Raw genomic sequence first — 15,698 nt, 5'->3', positions numbered from 1 at the left:
CTCCCTGTTCTCCCATTTCAGTAGTACATACTGGACAGAAACTCGGTTCCTGAAGCAGAAACTAAGTCGTCTCCCTTGGGCAAGACAGACAGGCAACAGGAAGAGCTGAGGAGCTGCCAGGGAGTAAGGAAGGGACAGCCCACTTCATGAGAGTCCCTGCTGGCTCCCGAGGCGTGTTCCAGGTCTAGTAGACCCTGGGCCTTCGCAGCACTCCCAATACAGACGTTGTTGCCCTTCTGTTCGCTGGAAGCTGGAGGTAATGACTGGCCACAGCACAGCGCCATGAGGCACATCAGGCTGGTGCGGGCTTCACTGGACTGCAAATCGTGCCTCTAATTAGACAGCTGCTGATGCGAGGTGCTCCGAATCTCGTTTACAGGCTCGCTCATGCCAGAAGCATCTCCCAGCTGCAATAGGTCTGAAATGGTGTGGGAAGGGACTGGGGCTGGGGAGAGGTGGAACCCAGAGATTAAAGGTTGGAAAGACGGGATGAGAGGGGGAGGTAGAGAAAGGAAGGAAGAAGGGGAGGAAGGAAGAAAAGAAAGAAGGAGCATTCTGCCTCCACTTTCTATGACTAGAAAGAGCACCAGACTTCATTTCAAAAGGCTCGAGCACCCATCCTTGGTGTAATAACTTTGAAAAACAGTTTGGCATTATCTACTGAAGCTACACATATGCCCAATCTATGACCCAGGCAACCTGTGCCATGGTTTATGTCTAAGACAAGTGAATATACAAGCCCACCATGTACAAGCATTTTCATAGCAGATCTTTTCATACCAGGGCCGCCCTGAACATTCCTAATGTCCATCTGCAGGAGCATGCAAAAGACACAGCAAGTGTAAAAAGAAAACAGCAGGAGATCACTGATAATAGCAATTATGTGATATTTTGTTGAGCAAAAGACGACATGTACAGAAAAGGTATATTCTATAAAAATCCATCTTTTTAAATCAAGTTCAAGAACAGACAACATGAAACTGTGGAGATAGAAGTCAGAATGATGGTTTCGTCTTCAAAGGGTGGTATTAACTAGGAAAGGGCACTAGAGAAGCTTCTGGAGGCAGTTAATGCTCCATATCTTTATCTGAGCGTGGTTACATGGATGTAAAAACTTGATAAAAAGTAAGCCAGCTGAATGCTGAACATTTACATATTTTATGTAAATTAGAACTCAAACCAGTTTTAAAAGGACAGAATTATTTACCAAAACAACAGGTAAACAAATGCTATCTGGTAGTTCGGGCTTTTAGGTCTTTGACTAAGAACGGGAGAAGATCATTGTGCATTACCTGTCTCCTGCATTTATATGATGAATTGCCCGGGCACATCCCAGACCCCGACTGCAACTGGAAATTCTGTTCTTATATCACTAATTTGAAAAGCCTGGTTAAGTAGTCATGCATTCGAATCCTTGTCTAGCTGTTTATTGCAAATCCTTCTGTGGTTCATAACCTCTCATCATCTTATTTATGATGGTTTTTTGGCAATGATGACTTTTATGTAGAGAGGGCTTCAAGTTTTTAGCAATCGCATCTATCTATCTTTTCTCTTGGCTCTTTTCTCATTGCCCGTTTTTGTGTTCTTCACAACAATTCTCTTGCTTTGGAGAAACTGATGGAAGGTAATGGAGCCGGAGTGGCGGGGCAAGTAAGGTGAGATGAGTAAAATCGGGACTGGAGAGGCAGCGTGGGATCGGGTAACCGGAGTCTTTAGATTCTGAAATGTATCCTAAGTGCATCTGATCATCGGGAAGAGAAGTAAGCAGCACAGTGAAGCAAATTCATTAATGTGTGATGAAGGTCACTTTGGTGGCTGGGGTGGGAATGGATGGGAAGACCCATGGGGACAAACTTCAGTGGGCCAGGGGAGAGTGGCCAGGGCTAGTGAGGTGGCACAGAGACCTGCTGTGGCTCTTGGTTCCATGGGACTCGATGGGCTGGCTCTTGGGGGAGGGGCGTGGGGGGGTGGGTTTGGTGAAGAAGTTCTAGCCAGCCGAAGACGGGTGAGCACCCACTCATGTGTGTCCCCCTAGACTTCGGATCTCTGGGTTTGTATATTTGTTTAGTTTTACTTTTAACTCTTTATCAGCATAATTTGTGTTTAGTGGTTCCGTTAAGGCTGAAGTTTTTTTCCCCTGAGCCAGTCATGCACCCCTCTGTGAACATATTCTGGAGTCTCTCACTTCCTCTTTGATGTATGAAGCTTCCCTTCTCAACTGGGGACTGGTCTTAGTCCTCAAATACTCTCCTCTGATGATCTTTCTCCTTTCCCTTTTCTCATACAGTTTTGATGGTTTTATGTTTTGATTCATTTTTTTGTAGGAAAATTTTCTCCTAAGCACTCTTTAAAAAAAATTCTCAGCAGTGTTCTTATTTATCTGCTTTGTTTGTATTATTGCTTTTTCCCCCACAGGTGAGCTTAAGAATTTAATAACGTCCCAACAAATTTCATTAGGAACATAATTTGGATTTAATTAAGCCCATAAATTAATTTCAGAAGAAAAAATGTACAAATTTCTCATACATGAATATTTTTGCCTATATATTGAAATACATTTAAAAGTTCATCATTATTTTTCAGCAAATTTTGGGGTGTATTCACGGATTTTGTTTACTCTTCAAAAACATTTTTATTCCTCAGAATTTTATGTTTTGGTTACCATTGTACAATGTCTTTTTTTGTTTTTTTCCCCCATGGATTATTATTGATACGTATAGAATATATAGATTTTAAAATTCCTTTTATGAAGTTACTTTACAAAACTAACAAGGGATGCATCTTAAAAATTGACTCTCTGGGGTTTTGTGAGAATGGCATTATTTTACAAAGTGATAGTTTTGTCGTCTTTTGGATAATTGTTTCATGCTAATTGCATTCTGAGACTTTTCAGAACAACACTAAGCAATAACAGGGACAACGAGCACCTCGTTTGCTTGCTTTTGCTTTTGGTTTTAATAGGAATTCCCTTCAGTTTTTCACTTCAAAGATTATGTTAGTAGTTAGTTTAAAATACAAGATCTTATTAGGTTGAAAATTTTTCAATTCCTAATTTTCCCTAAAACATAAGTTTTAGGATTATAGAATATACTTTGAATGTTAACTGCTTTTTCTTCCTCTATTAAAATTGTTATTCCTACTTTTTTCTTAAATGCATTCACATGAAATGTTACATTAATCATCGTTGCTTTGTGGAATAAGTCCTTTTCGGTCATTATGAATAATTATTTTTAAAATGCTGCTACTCCATTTGGTAGCTTTGCGGTAAGTTTTAAAATCAGGAAGTGTACGTCCCCCAACTTTTTCTTTCTTTTTAAGATTGATTTGGCTACTCAGGGATCCTTCAAATTCCATATGAATTTTAGGAAGGATTTTTCTATTTTTGCAAAAAAAACCCATAAATTATTGGGATTTTGGTAGGGATTGCACTGAACTGGAATTCACTTTGATTCCTTTGGTTTTAAGTAAATTTTATATCCCATATTCGTTGTCTGTGTATAAGTCCTGTATCTGCAGTAGTTGTGGGGATAAGTAATTGTATCTGCTGCCTTGAATTATGGTGGCTTAATTCCTCACGTAGGTCCTGCGATTGATGATTACGACACGATGTTTTGCGAAGCAATATCTGTGGGGATTTTTTGAGGTGTCTATTTAAGGTGCATCTCTCCAGAGAAGAATACATTTGCTATTTCCAGTGGCTTGGACAGGATCGTCATTCCGTTCTTTAAACTATATTTTATTTTATTTTTGAGTACAATGGTCCTCAAAAGTCATGCAGATGTAAACTTGGTGGTAAGGATTCCCTGGGCCAAGCCTCTTTTCTTTTGCTTTTTATTTATTTATTCCCTCCCACACAGCCACACAGGAGCTTGAGCCAAGTCCGAGAGAGGAGAACCTGTGTCATCCATCTCTGAGGGTGTGTGTGTGTGTGTGATCTTAGTTCACCAAGGGTGGCATTGCCCTTAGAGGGTTTTGGCTTTATGCGCGGCTCTCCCATCTGCGCTTCCTAGATTTTGTCTTCCGGTTATGTGTCTTGCCCCAATCCTTTAAAACTCACACTCTCGGTCACCAGGCAATGACATGAGTGCTGGGGGCAGATGGTGCTGCTACAAGGCTCACTTATTTCTCTGCATTTGTTCTTTTTGGCCTTTTAAGATATGTATGACTTCATGCCCTGGCTGGCGTGGCTTAGTAGATTGAGTGCTGGCCTGCAAACTGAAAGGTCACTGGTTCGATTCCCAGTCAGGGCCCATCCCTGAGTTGCAGGCCAGGCCCCCAGTTGAGGGCATACGAGGGGCAACTGATTGATGTAGCTCTTGCACATTGATGTTTCTCGCCCTCTCTTCCCCTCTCTCTAAAAATAAGTAAATAAAATCTTAAAAAAAAAAGATTTGCATGACTTCCTAGCCAGCTGAATCATGCATTTAAAAACTCAAGCCGTATACTTTATCCAGCATTTTATGTGTTGTTCTGGTAAGCCTCGCTGGACATCTGATGTTGTCTCATTAGAATCCAGGAGTTCCTTCCAGAATTTAATTAAGAATTCCATTTTATTTATTTGTAATTCACAAATATCTGCTATTTCATTTTCATTTGCTCCTTTCTTAATGTTGATTTTGATGTTGTATTAGTTGGTTTTTAAAAATTAAATGCTTTGTTATTCTAATTCAAAACTTTCTATTTAGTAATGGAAGCTTTTAAGGAATTTGACTTTAGGTCAATGGTAGCCTTTCCTTATTGATTTTGATAAGTACTGTTCTTACTTTAGCTATTTGCTAAATAGCATGTAATTATAAGTTTTATTTCTTTGAACCAACTCTTATTTAATAGACTGTTGTTTAATTTTCAAGTGATTTTCTCACAGTATTTTGATTATACTTTGCAATCAATTTCTAGCTTTACTGCAGTGCTGCCGGAGAATGCGGCTTACAGTTTCAGCTGTCTAATTTAACTCTGCAACCATCACACAAATACTCACAAAGCTGTATTTTCTGTTTGATATTAATAAAATTGTATAGATAGTCTTAATTTCATTATACTGTTTAAATTATTAAGTCTTTGTCATTCTCTTTTTCTTACATCTTTTTCTCACAAAGTCTGAGAAAGGTGTATCACACTTTAAAAAAATTTCTCATCTAATATAAAAATGTTTTTTTTAATATTTTGTTTTATTTTTAGGCCTTTAAAATGTATGATTCTTCCCCCCTACCCTGACCTTCCCCCCAAAATGTATGATTCTTTAGTATTAACTCTGGAATTACTATTTTATCAATTTAAAATGACCTTCTGAAATGATCTTGCCTTGAATTATTTTCTGCTATTATTATTAATCATTCTGAAGGCATTTTTCTTTAAATTCGCTCCAACTTTCCTCTTTTTCCTTTTCTTGAGATATAGTTTATATACCATAAAATTTACCTATCTAAAGTGTACAATTCAACTTTCAGTGTATTCTCCGAGTTGTGCAACCATTGCCACAGTTTATTTTAGAAACATCCTCTTACCCCAAAAAGAAGCCCCGCACCCATCGGCAGCCACTCCTCGTACTCTCCCCATCCCCCACCCGGAGCCCCCAGACAACCATTTATCCACTCTTGGTCTCTACGGATTTGCCTGTTCTGAGCATTTCACATCAGTTGAATCATACAATAAGTGGTTTCTGTGTCTGGCTTCTTTCACTTAACACAATGTTTTTAAGGCCATGCATGTGGTAGAATGTATAAATTACTTTTTATTACTGAATACTAGTCCACTATATGGACACCACATACTACTTACCCATTCGCTTGTTGAGGAACATTTGCGCTGCTTCCACTTTTTGTCTGTTATGAATACTGCTGCTGTGAACTCTGTGTGCAGATTTTTGTATAAACATGATTTCATTTCTCACGGTGCGTACCTACCAGCCATGTATTCCTACCATACTCATTTAACAAAGAAGGTTCGCTCTATGCTGTCACAGGTCTGGTTTTCTTTTCTTTGTATTTCTGGTTACTGTTTAGTTAAGCAACATCAACTTTTATTGAGTTACTTGCCAGCAGTCCTATGTTTTTCTGGTTCTTTTCCTGCCGTAGTTCTTCTCCCATGACTATTGTCATAAAGGGTCTTTTAAAGGTAAACACAGTGAGGCCTTAAACACCTGAGAATATATTGCATTATTGATTTTTAACTTATAGTTTAGTGGACTGTGAAATGCAAGTTTAAAAGTCTCATCATACAACACTTTAAAATATTATGCCATTGTCTTCCAGCATTTGGTGCTAATTCACAAAATTAGATACAAACACTGTAATATCAGTAAACATTACACATCACTTCCTATATGACAGATATTATTCTAGGTACTCATGGCTTCTAAAGACCCTCATAAAAGTGGGTATTGTTATTATGAGCCATTTTTATAAAAGAGGAAACTGAGGCACAGAGAAGTTAAATAACTTACACAATAACATGTTGCTAGAATTACTCCAGCTAGATTCGACTTAACAGTCAGGGGCTAGAGCTTAACCACTGCATGATATTGCTTTAAAAGTCAGGTAGTGCCCATTTTGTACTTGACCTTCTCTTCTTTCTATGAACACCTATATTTCCCTCCTTGTCTTTTAAGAGCTTCCAGTTCACTGTATATCTAGTGAAGGATTCTCTTTTTTATCTTATTTAACATTTTATGAGGTTTTTCAATAATTGGGTTTTTTTTGTTTTTTGTTTTGTTTTTACTTCGGGGACATTTTTGCTCATTGTGATTGTTAATTTTATGTGTCAACTTGCCTGGGCCATGGGGTTCCCAGATATTTGATCAAGTAGTAGTCTGTGTGTATGTGTGTGTGTGTGTGTTTTGATGAGATTAACATTTAAATTGGGAGACAGATTAAAACAGATTGCCATTTTAGTGTGGGTGGGCCTCATCTAATCAGTCGAAGGCATGAGTAGCCACAAAAGACTGAGCCTCCCCTGAATGAGAGGGAACTCCTCTGCCTTTGACCTGGGACACCTCTTTTCTGCCTGTCTTCAGACTCGAGCTAAAACATCATTCCATCCTGGGTTTGAGTCTGCTGGTCTTCAGACTGGAAGGACACCGTCGGCTCTCCTGGGCCTCCAGCTTGCTGCCTGTAGATCATGGGACTAGTCAGCCTCCATAATCATAGGAGCCAATTCCTTATAATAAACTTATATGTGTTCGATGATTTCAGTTTCCCTAAATATTTTCATTCCTCAGTTTCTTTTTGAACCTTATTCTGGGACTTCTATTATTTTTCTTGTAATAGTCAATGATTAGTATATTAATGCTGCATAACAGTCCACTCAGAATGCCTTGGCATTTAGTCATAAGCATGTATTTCTCACTCAGGTGTTCGTGGATCTGCCAGGTGGTTCTGCTTGGGGCTTTCAGCGCTGAGTGTTGGTCAATCAGCTCAGCCCCACATACCCACTCTGGGGCTCAGGTTGGAGGGTCATGGCTTCTTAAAATGTATTCTTTCTATAGTTATATGGTGCAGAAGCACAAGAGGAAAAATCCAAACAGGCAGGCGTATTTTAAATCTTGACCATGTGACGTTTGCTAATATTCCATTGAGCAAAGTAAGGTCACAGCAAAGGGCAGCACCGTCCATCCACCTCAGTGTCATGGCAGGGACACAAATGCATGACACCGTGGTGGGGGCATGGAGTGTCTGGGCTCATGGTTCCATCTGTCGCAGCCAGCCTTCTTGGTCACACATGCAAAATACATTCCTCTCACCTCAAGACCCCCAAAGGTTGCATCCTATCTAACATCGGGCTCAAAGTTCAGAAAATTGTGTTCTCTCTCACTGGAACATTCCAACCCAGGGCTTCTCCACGAGTGGCCCTGGACCAGCAGTGTCGCAAAGACTGCCTGGCAGCTTGTGCAAAGTGAGAACTAATGGGCCCCATCAGACCCATTAAATCAGGAACTCGGGGTGAAGGGCCCGGCAACCTGTGTTTCCACAAACCCTCCGGGTGCTTCTGCCGTCTGACAAAGTTTGGAAAACACTATTCCAGTCCAGTGATTCTCAGCCCTGGTGGCACATGGGAATCACCTAGGAAATATTCAAAAGTGGACTCCCCTAATGCATAAGAAAATGTTTGGGTCCAGTCTGGTATTTGTCCCTTTGAAGGTATACAGTTTCTCTGTTCTTTCTATCAGCAGTTAGGCGTATCACTGCTTGTCTCCTGTGAAGGAGCCCAGGACATGCTCCTGATAGTCCCCAATGTCCTAAGTTTGGTAGGGACAGTGATGGTGGCAGAAAGGACTCTGGGTTTAGAATCAGAGGCCCTCACTGCCAGCGTGATCTTGTGCAATTCACCTAACCCCTGTGCCTTGATTCCCTCTTCAGCAAAATCTCAGCTGCCTTTCTAGGCGACTTGAGAGAATCAAACGTGAGACAATATACGAAAAGTGCTTTGCCAACTAAAAAGTGTTTAGGTCATGTGTAAGCAGTTTTTCTCTTCTATGCCGTGAATTTGGTGAGTCGGCAGCTTCTGCACTACACAGAGGGCTCGGCCACCGAGGCCTGGCTCTGGTGGCACTAAGGGTTCCTCAGAGGGTTGTCTGACGGGTCCCCTAATGTGAAAGTGGCCCTGGGATAGCTCTGCCCACTGTGCCACCAACACCCTTTCCCCCCATCACAGAATGCTCTCCGTGGCTCTTAATTACTCTGCCTCCATTCGGCCCTGCTGGCATCATTAGCTTTGTCTCCGGCTGGTCGTTGCTGCTGCTGGGAGTAGCCAGCCGTAGGCTCAAGCTCTCTCTAAGCCATTTTGTGTGGCTGTGCCGTGTGGTCTTATGGGCCCTCTCGGGCCTTACCTGTTGTCCGGGTAAACAGCAGGGGCCCAGACTGTTATTCTCCAGGACCACCCCATTCTCTGCGTGACAGCAGGGACATCCCCACTGGCACGCTGCTCAGAGTGTTTCAGGGCAAGGATGGGTGTGGGGCACCTCCTCACAGTGAGAGGAATGTTTCAGGGAACAAGTGTTGTCACTGGACAGTGACCCACAGTGAATGCATGTGCAGCCCAGAATGAACTCAGGTATTTGGGCCACACAGGGCCATGTTCTGTCCTCACATCTCCCTCTTGCAGTTTCTTTCCAGGCCCACAGTTAGGTGTAGAGAGTAGGGTGCAGGGTGCACGCCCCGACAATGGGAGCACCCAGGACAGGCGGCTCCCCTGCCCGTGGCAGTGTTACTGCCCTTCTAGGAGCTCCGTGCGGTGGGGTATCCAGATGAGGTCCAGGGTGGTAGAGCAGGTGCGTGATAATCAGCATCTGACTAAGTAGGTGAGGCATTCGACAGTCTTTCATTTGACGGACGTTTATTTACTCACTATTAAGAGGACATCGGGGTACTGGGGAGGAAAGAGGTCAGTAATGTGAAAGAAATTGCCTCTGCCTTCCCTCCAAAGGATTGTTGGAAAATAGTTATGGTAACTCAGTCTCTCTCTTTCTTATACACACACACAAACTTATACATGTGTATGTATACATGTGTACATTTTAGTGTAGTTATATTCTCTCTATATACATACAGACACATTTGTGTGAATAATGAGGATTGACACATATATGTATGCATAGTAAATTCTTGTTATTCACAATAGTTATATGTATACACATATGGAGTCTGTCCAGAAGGTATTCAGCCATGTACTATGAAAAATAGAGACATTTATTGAAAAAGATATAAGACCCATTGTACATAGGACAATGACGCCTCAGTCCCCTTCAAAGTTGCCATCATCTTGGCATCTCACACAATCTCCCAGTTGCCATCAGCTACCCCGTTGTACTTTCCTGAATCTCATGGATGGTTTGAAATCTCTTCCCTTTCAAAGGTGATTTTAGTTTGGGGAAAAGTCAGACATTGCAGGACACCAAATCTGGGCTGCAGGAGGGCAGAGTCATCTGGGTGATTGGATGTTTCACCAAAAAGCTCTGCATGACATGTGATGCATGAGTGGGCGTGTTGCCGGGACGAAGCTGCCAATCACCAGTTGTCCCTAGCTTCAGCCTTCTGAATCATCCAAATAGTTTCCACAGAGAAAAGTTTATGCTTAACACAAAATTTGATGCAGATTTGTTGCTGTACTTGCTTAGTCATTTTGAATGTGATGGTCACACAATACACATGTCACTCATCGGTGACTAGTAAGTACAGTGAAGTTGTCATTGTTCCCATATGCTCATTTCAGTCCACTCTCCTTGGCTGCCAGGTTACATTGATGTCCTGCAAACCACTCTGTTATATTAATAATGGCTGGACTTTTTCCAGACAGACCTCATACACATGTGTGTGTGTATATACTATATATTGTATAATGTATGTGTGTGTGTATGTGTGTGTATATGTTGGATGCCATCCAGCCATATGCTGGATGGCTGGATATTATATCAGGATTTGTTAGTTACCAGTAACTGAACTTAGGAAGGAAAAACTGGAATTGTTGCAGGGTACCTCGGTAACAGCTGAATTCCAACATGGCGGGCAATGTAGAGATGCCACTCAGCCGGACCTGGAGACCTGAGCACCCTGAGGACTCCCCTTGCCTGGGCTCCCTGCTTCTCCCTGTTCCGGTGAACATTGCTTTCCCACTTGGCCTGGCACGTGGCCATCACCGGGTTCTGCATTTTGCGTCCTGTTGCTTCCATGTTCAGAGCCTCTCTTTTGCTTGTTGCACCCCTGAACCAACCCACTGAGAGTGGGGAAAGGGTGGGAGGTGTGGTATCTTGGTTGATGGGCTTGAACTTGATGCAGTCAGGGAGATGGGGTTTGTAGGAAGATAGCGATGCCTGTTCCAACTCCACGGTGGAATACAGGAGAAGAAGCTCCAGGAAGGCAAGGTGCCATTCCCAGGGGAAAGGAGGGGTTCTGGGAAGACCTAGTAAATTACATTCATTATAGGTACAAACAAAATACTTTATAAAGAGTTATTCGTGTTTTATTATTATAATAAAATACTTTATATTTGTATACATATATAACATAAATACAAGTATAAATATAAATATAAGTGTAAGTATATGATACAATATTTTATATATTACTATACTTGAGACCAAGGGGATGACAAGATTCTTCTAAGTGAGCCTGGCATGTGAAGGGTAAAGAAGTGCCACGTCTAGCTGGGGTCAGAGGCAGCACCACAGGGGCGATGGCACGGGGCTTCTCCTTGGTGGATGAGCAGGACAGGGACAGCTTGTGATCGGAGGCAGCTGCCCCCCTTGCAGTGCAGACTTATGTCTTGGAGACAGAAGGATGCAGTGCTCCAAGCCAGTCTGAATCCTGCATTCGGAGTCCACTAACCGTGTGCCCTCGAGTATTTACTAGTTTGAGTTTAGTGTTTACTCCTGGTGAACTTCAGGGGACTAATATCTCCCTCATGGCAACTTTAAAGAGGTGAAGTAAAATCATGCACTTCAGAGTCTGGCAGAGTAAGCGTTCAGTAATGCTAGTTTCCTTCTGCTGTCTGAGTTCACCTGGCTCTCAGTGGCAGGTGCATGACTTGAACCTCCAACCCCTGACTGAGGCTGATACCCTTCCCGCTGTAGCGCCCCAGCCTTCTGAATGAAGATGCTCTCAAAAGCGCTGCTTCCTCATGACCCGACCTGCTCTCCCTGCGTGCTGCGGCTCCCATGGTTCACAGAAAGGCAACTGCCTGGAAGAGCATAGGAGACCCTCCCCTTGCTCTTTCCTGCCTCACTGGAGACACATCAGGGATTGAGCCAGAGAGTGTGGAAGAGCTTGCCTTTGAGGACAGTGGGATTAATTCAAGGCTGGCGGTATTAACACCTTTACCCATCATTGCAGACCCAAGCCAGTCTGAGCAAGGACTCTTGCCATGCTGTCTCTCTTGATTAAAGATGAACACTTTGAAAAAATGATTAGGGCTCTAATGGCATTCACGTAAAAGGGAGACGTGTCCATTTAGGCTAATTTGACATCGCACTGCCCACTGGACGAGAGATGGGCGCGATGTCAAAGCAAACAGGGGCCAAACTGGGAAATGAGGTTTTGCATCAGATGCACAAACTCGTTGAGTCTCGTTGGCATTATTACAACAAAAACAACAGCATGAGATAAAAATAAGACAAAAAATAACAAATCTAGATAAACTTTATGGAGACCTTTTGAGTGCCAGAGACTGACTACTCTCTATCAATTATCTCATCCTCCAGTAACCCTACGAGGTGGGGACCACTACTGTCTGTTACCCCACCTGCACAGGTGAGGGTGGAGCAGCCCAGAGAGGCCTAACCTCTAAAATGGGTCCACAGAGGACAGTTAGACTTGAGCAGGGGTGTAGGAGGGTCTTCATTCCTGTCTGGTGGTAACAGGATGGTGCTGGTTTCCCGCCAAGTACAGATAGGAAACCCGGATTCCCTGCCTGCCTCCAATAATCATGGGAAGTTCGACAGCTGGTATCAGGAGGTTCCCTTTGTGTTCCTACAAGATCGCCCGTGTTTGCTCCCTTCCCTGAGCCAGCATCTGCTCACGGGTTAGAAAATGCAAGTAGTTGAAAATCATTGAGACTTGTTGGTATAAATGATTCTCCTCTCTCCTTCACCTGTGTGCTGGACCAATTGGGAGGGACAAGGAATCCAGCAAACAGCAGGGCAGATCAGTGATGGGGCCTGAATGCGTTGCCGAGGTGGGCTTCCCAGTACTCAGCTTTAGGATGGGGCAGACTCATTCATCATCTGCCACAGGCACAGGCAGGGCTGGGAAAGGGGTCACTGACAGGAGGGGGGCTTACCAGTCAACCACCACGTGGTTGAGAGCGAGTCAGTTTCCAAGAGTCAGACAGGAAGAGGCTGATCTAACCACACCTGGTTCTTTTTCCCACACTCACTTGCAGAGCGAGCACCACCCCCAGCCCCCAGGGGAAGAGCAGGGGACTTGCTCTAGTGGAGAGTAGTTCAAGTGCAAAGACACATCGGGTTACAGGAGTAAGCAGACCTCTCTAACGCTTCCGAAGTGGAAAGTGGGGGTGGGGCTGCTGTGTGCGCCCCATGGACACAAGTGAATGTGTACCCACACCAATACTTGTATTTTACTTTTTGGTCATTTTTCAATATATTTTTTATTTTTCAGTTACAGTTGACATGCAATATTATATTAGTGTCAGGTGTGCGACATTGTCGTTAGACCTTTATTTAACTTATGAAGCCATCACCCTGATAAGTCTAGTGCACTAATAAGTGATAAATACTGACACTATATCCAAGCAGTAGTTTTACTGATATCTTACCTTGACAAGATACAGAAACTGAAATATCATCACAAAAATTAGCTTTAAAGAGCAGAAACTCTGAAAACTGCAAGTGTGTGGGTCAGTCATTGGGAAGACCAAAGCCCCTGCAGGATATAAACGGTCCTTCTTTTCCCCCCCAAGATTCAGCATCAGCCTGTATCCAGCCAAGCTAACGTCCAGAGAAGTCAGCTCCTGTTGCTGTCTCTGAGAGTTTGACTCAGACCTTCCTCTTTTTGGCAGAGGTCTTTTGGAAAGACCAGTGGACTCCATAAGCATCAACAGAGGTGTGAAAAGTTAGTTAAATAAGTGGAATAGATTGGGTTATTGTGACAGAGACGGGAAAGGAAAAATGGAAACACAATTGTCCTCCCCCCCTCATCCTGCCTCCCTGGAAAGAAGGCTGCTGTTTCCTCTTCACCTTGGGAATGAGAGAGAAGAACAAGACACACCTTAGAGCACTTCCAGCATCTTCGGGTAGATTCTAGGAGGAGAGAGTCCAACTGAAAAACTCATTAATTTCAATTAAGTCAAAAGAAATCCATAGTAATGCAATGTTAGCCTTGCTTGCAGTGAAGCCGTCATTTCTAGAAATGGGAAAGGAATACTCCTTAAAGAAACACCATCTCCCTTTTGATGCAGCTAAGAGGCAAATATTGACCAGGTGAGAAGAAAAGCAAAGTTCAGTCTTTTTTCAGCAAGCCAGAGGTTGGGAGGAGGATAAAACTTAAACCTATCTGTCTTAAGTTTTGCTTACATTTCTCCCCATCAATGCACAGGGAGGTAAAAAAGGGACCAGCTTGGAAGTTGGGTAGAACTGAGTTTGAATTCTGGCTCCCCCACAGGGGTGTCCAGCCTTTAGGTGTCTCTGGGCCACCCTGGATGAAGAAGAGTTGTCCTGGGCCGCACATTAACACCACAAACACTAATGAAAACTGATGAGCAAAAAAAAAAAGATTTGAAGTAAATTTTCAGTTTTGAGTTGGGCCGCGTTCATAGCCACCTGGGTTGCATGCACCCGCCAGCTGCAGGTTGGACACCCCTGCTTACAACCTTGTTCCCGGGCACCCGGTGCCCATGCTCTCTGCACCTCAGTCTCCTTGTTGACAAAGCAAATGTAACAATGACCGTGTGTTTCGTATAGACAGATTTATTTTTTAAGTATACTTTATGGATTATGCTATTACAGTTTTCCCAATTTCCCCCTCTTTATCCCCCTCTGCCCTGCATGTTACCCCTGCCCCAACTCTCCAGCAATCCCCCTCCCCTTAGTTCATGTCCATGGGTCTTACATATAAGTTCTTTGGCTTCTCTGTTTCCTATACCATTCTTAACCTCTCCCTGTCTATTTTATGCCTATCAGTTATGCTTCTTATTTCCTGTACCTTACTCCACACCTTATTCTTCCCTTTCCCCTCCCCCACTGAAAACCCTCCATGTGATGTTCATTTCTCTGGCTCTGTTCCTTTTCTAGTTGTTTGCTTAGTTTTCATTTCTGTTTTTTTTAGGTTCAGTTGTTGATAGTTATGAGTTTGTTGTCATTTTACTGTTCATAGTTTTTTTATCTTCTATTTCTTAAATAAGTCCCTTTAACATTTCATATAATAAGGCATTGGTAATGATGAACTCCTTTAAATTTACCTTATCTGGGAAGCACTTTATCTGCTTTTCCCTCAAATAGACAGATTTCTAAAATAAAACAAAGAAAAATTAGCCAGGATCCAAAAGCTATGTGGTTGGGAGGGAAGGAAGGGAGCAAGGGAGGGGGGCGGAGGGAGGGAGAGAGGGAGAAAAAAGCCCCACTTTATTTGGTCAAATTGTTATGATGGCTTAAATTGGGTTTTGCTATTAGAATACTGTAGGGAGGAACAGGACCATGGTAATGCATTCATTCCTCACCCGACAGATATTGACCGTGCACCTACTGCTGACTTGGAAGATTGCACAGTAGTGACACAGTGTGACTTCTAAGAGGAGCTTAAGGTTTCCTCTGCCTTGTTCTAGCTCTTCCTGTCTGTCAAAGACAGCCCTGAGCTATGATCTTGGTGGAAAGAGGGGAGTGGCATTTGGGGATGGGAAAATCAACTTCTGAATCCATTTGGGGACTTCTTGTTTTAAATTAAGAGGATTTATGGTGCTCCTTTCTTTATTCTGCCCTGGACTTTTCTATTTTTCCCTTCCCTCATGGCTGGCTTGATAAGACCGGTCAGGGGCTCCGTCATCTTGGGAGAAGCCCCATTGTCAGGGACGCAGGCAGGAACCAGAGTGTGGTTCATAGAAGAAGAAGCGTTGTGCAGGGCATTTAGACCTGCCCTCGAGTCTAGGATGGAGGAACCAATGGACTAACCTTGATAACTAGGATGGAGACCTGAGGTCTTCAGCGAGGTAATTGCCTAGGCTTCTGACCTTTGACCTTGGTCGAGCTCTTTTGGCTT

This window comes from Artibeus jamaicensis, unplaced genomic scaffold (assembly GCF_021234435.1).
Source record: "Artibeus jamaicensis isolate MK-2021 breed Jamaican fruit bat unplaced genomic scaffold, CSHL_Jam_final contig_233, whole genome shotgun sequence".
NCBI lineage: Eukaryota > Metazoa > Chordata > Mammalia > Chiroptera > Phyllostomidae > Artibeus > Artibeus jamaicensis.
The sequence above is the reverse complement of the archived record's forward strand: the minus strand, read 5'-3'. Positions refer to the sequence as shown.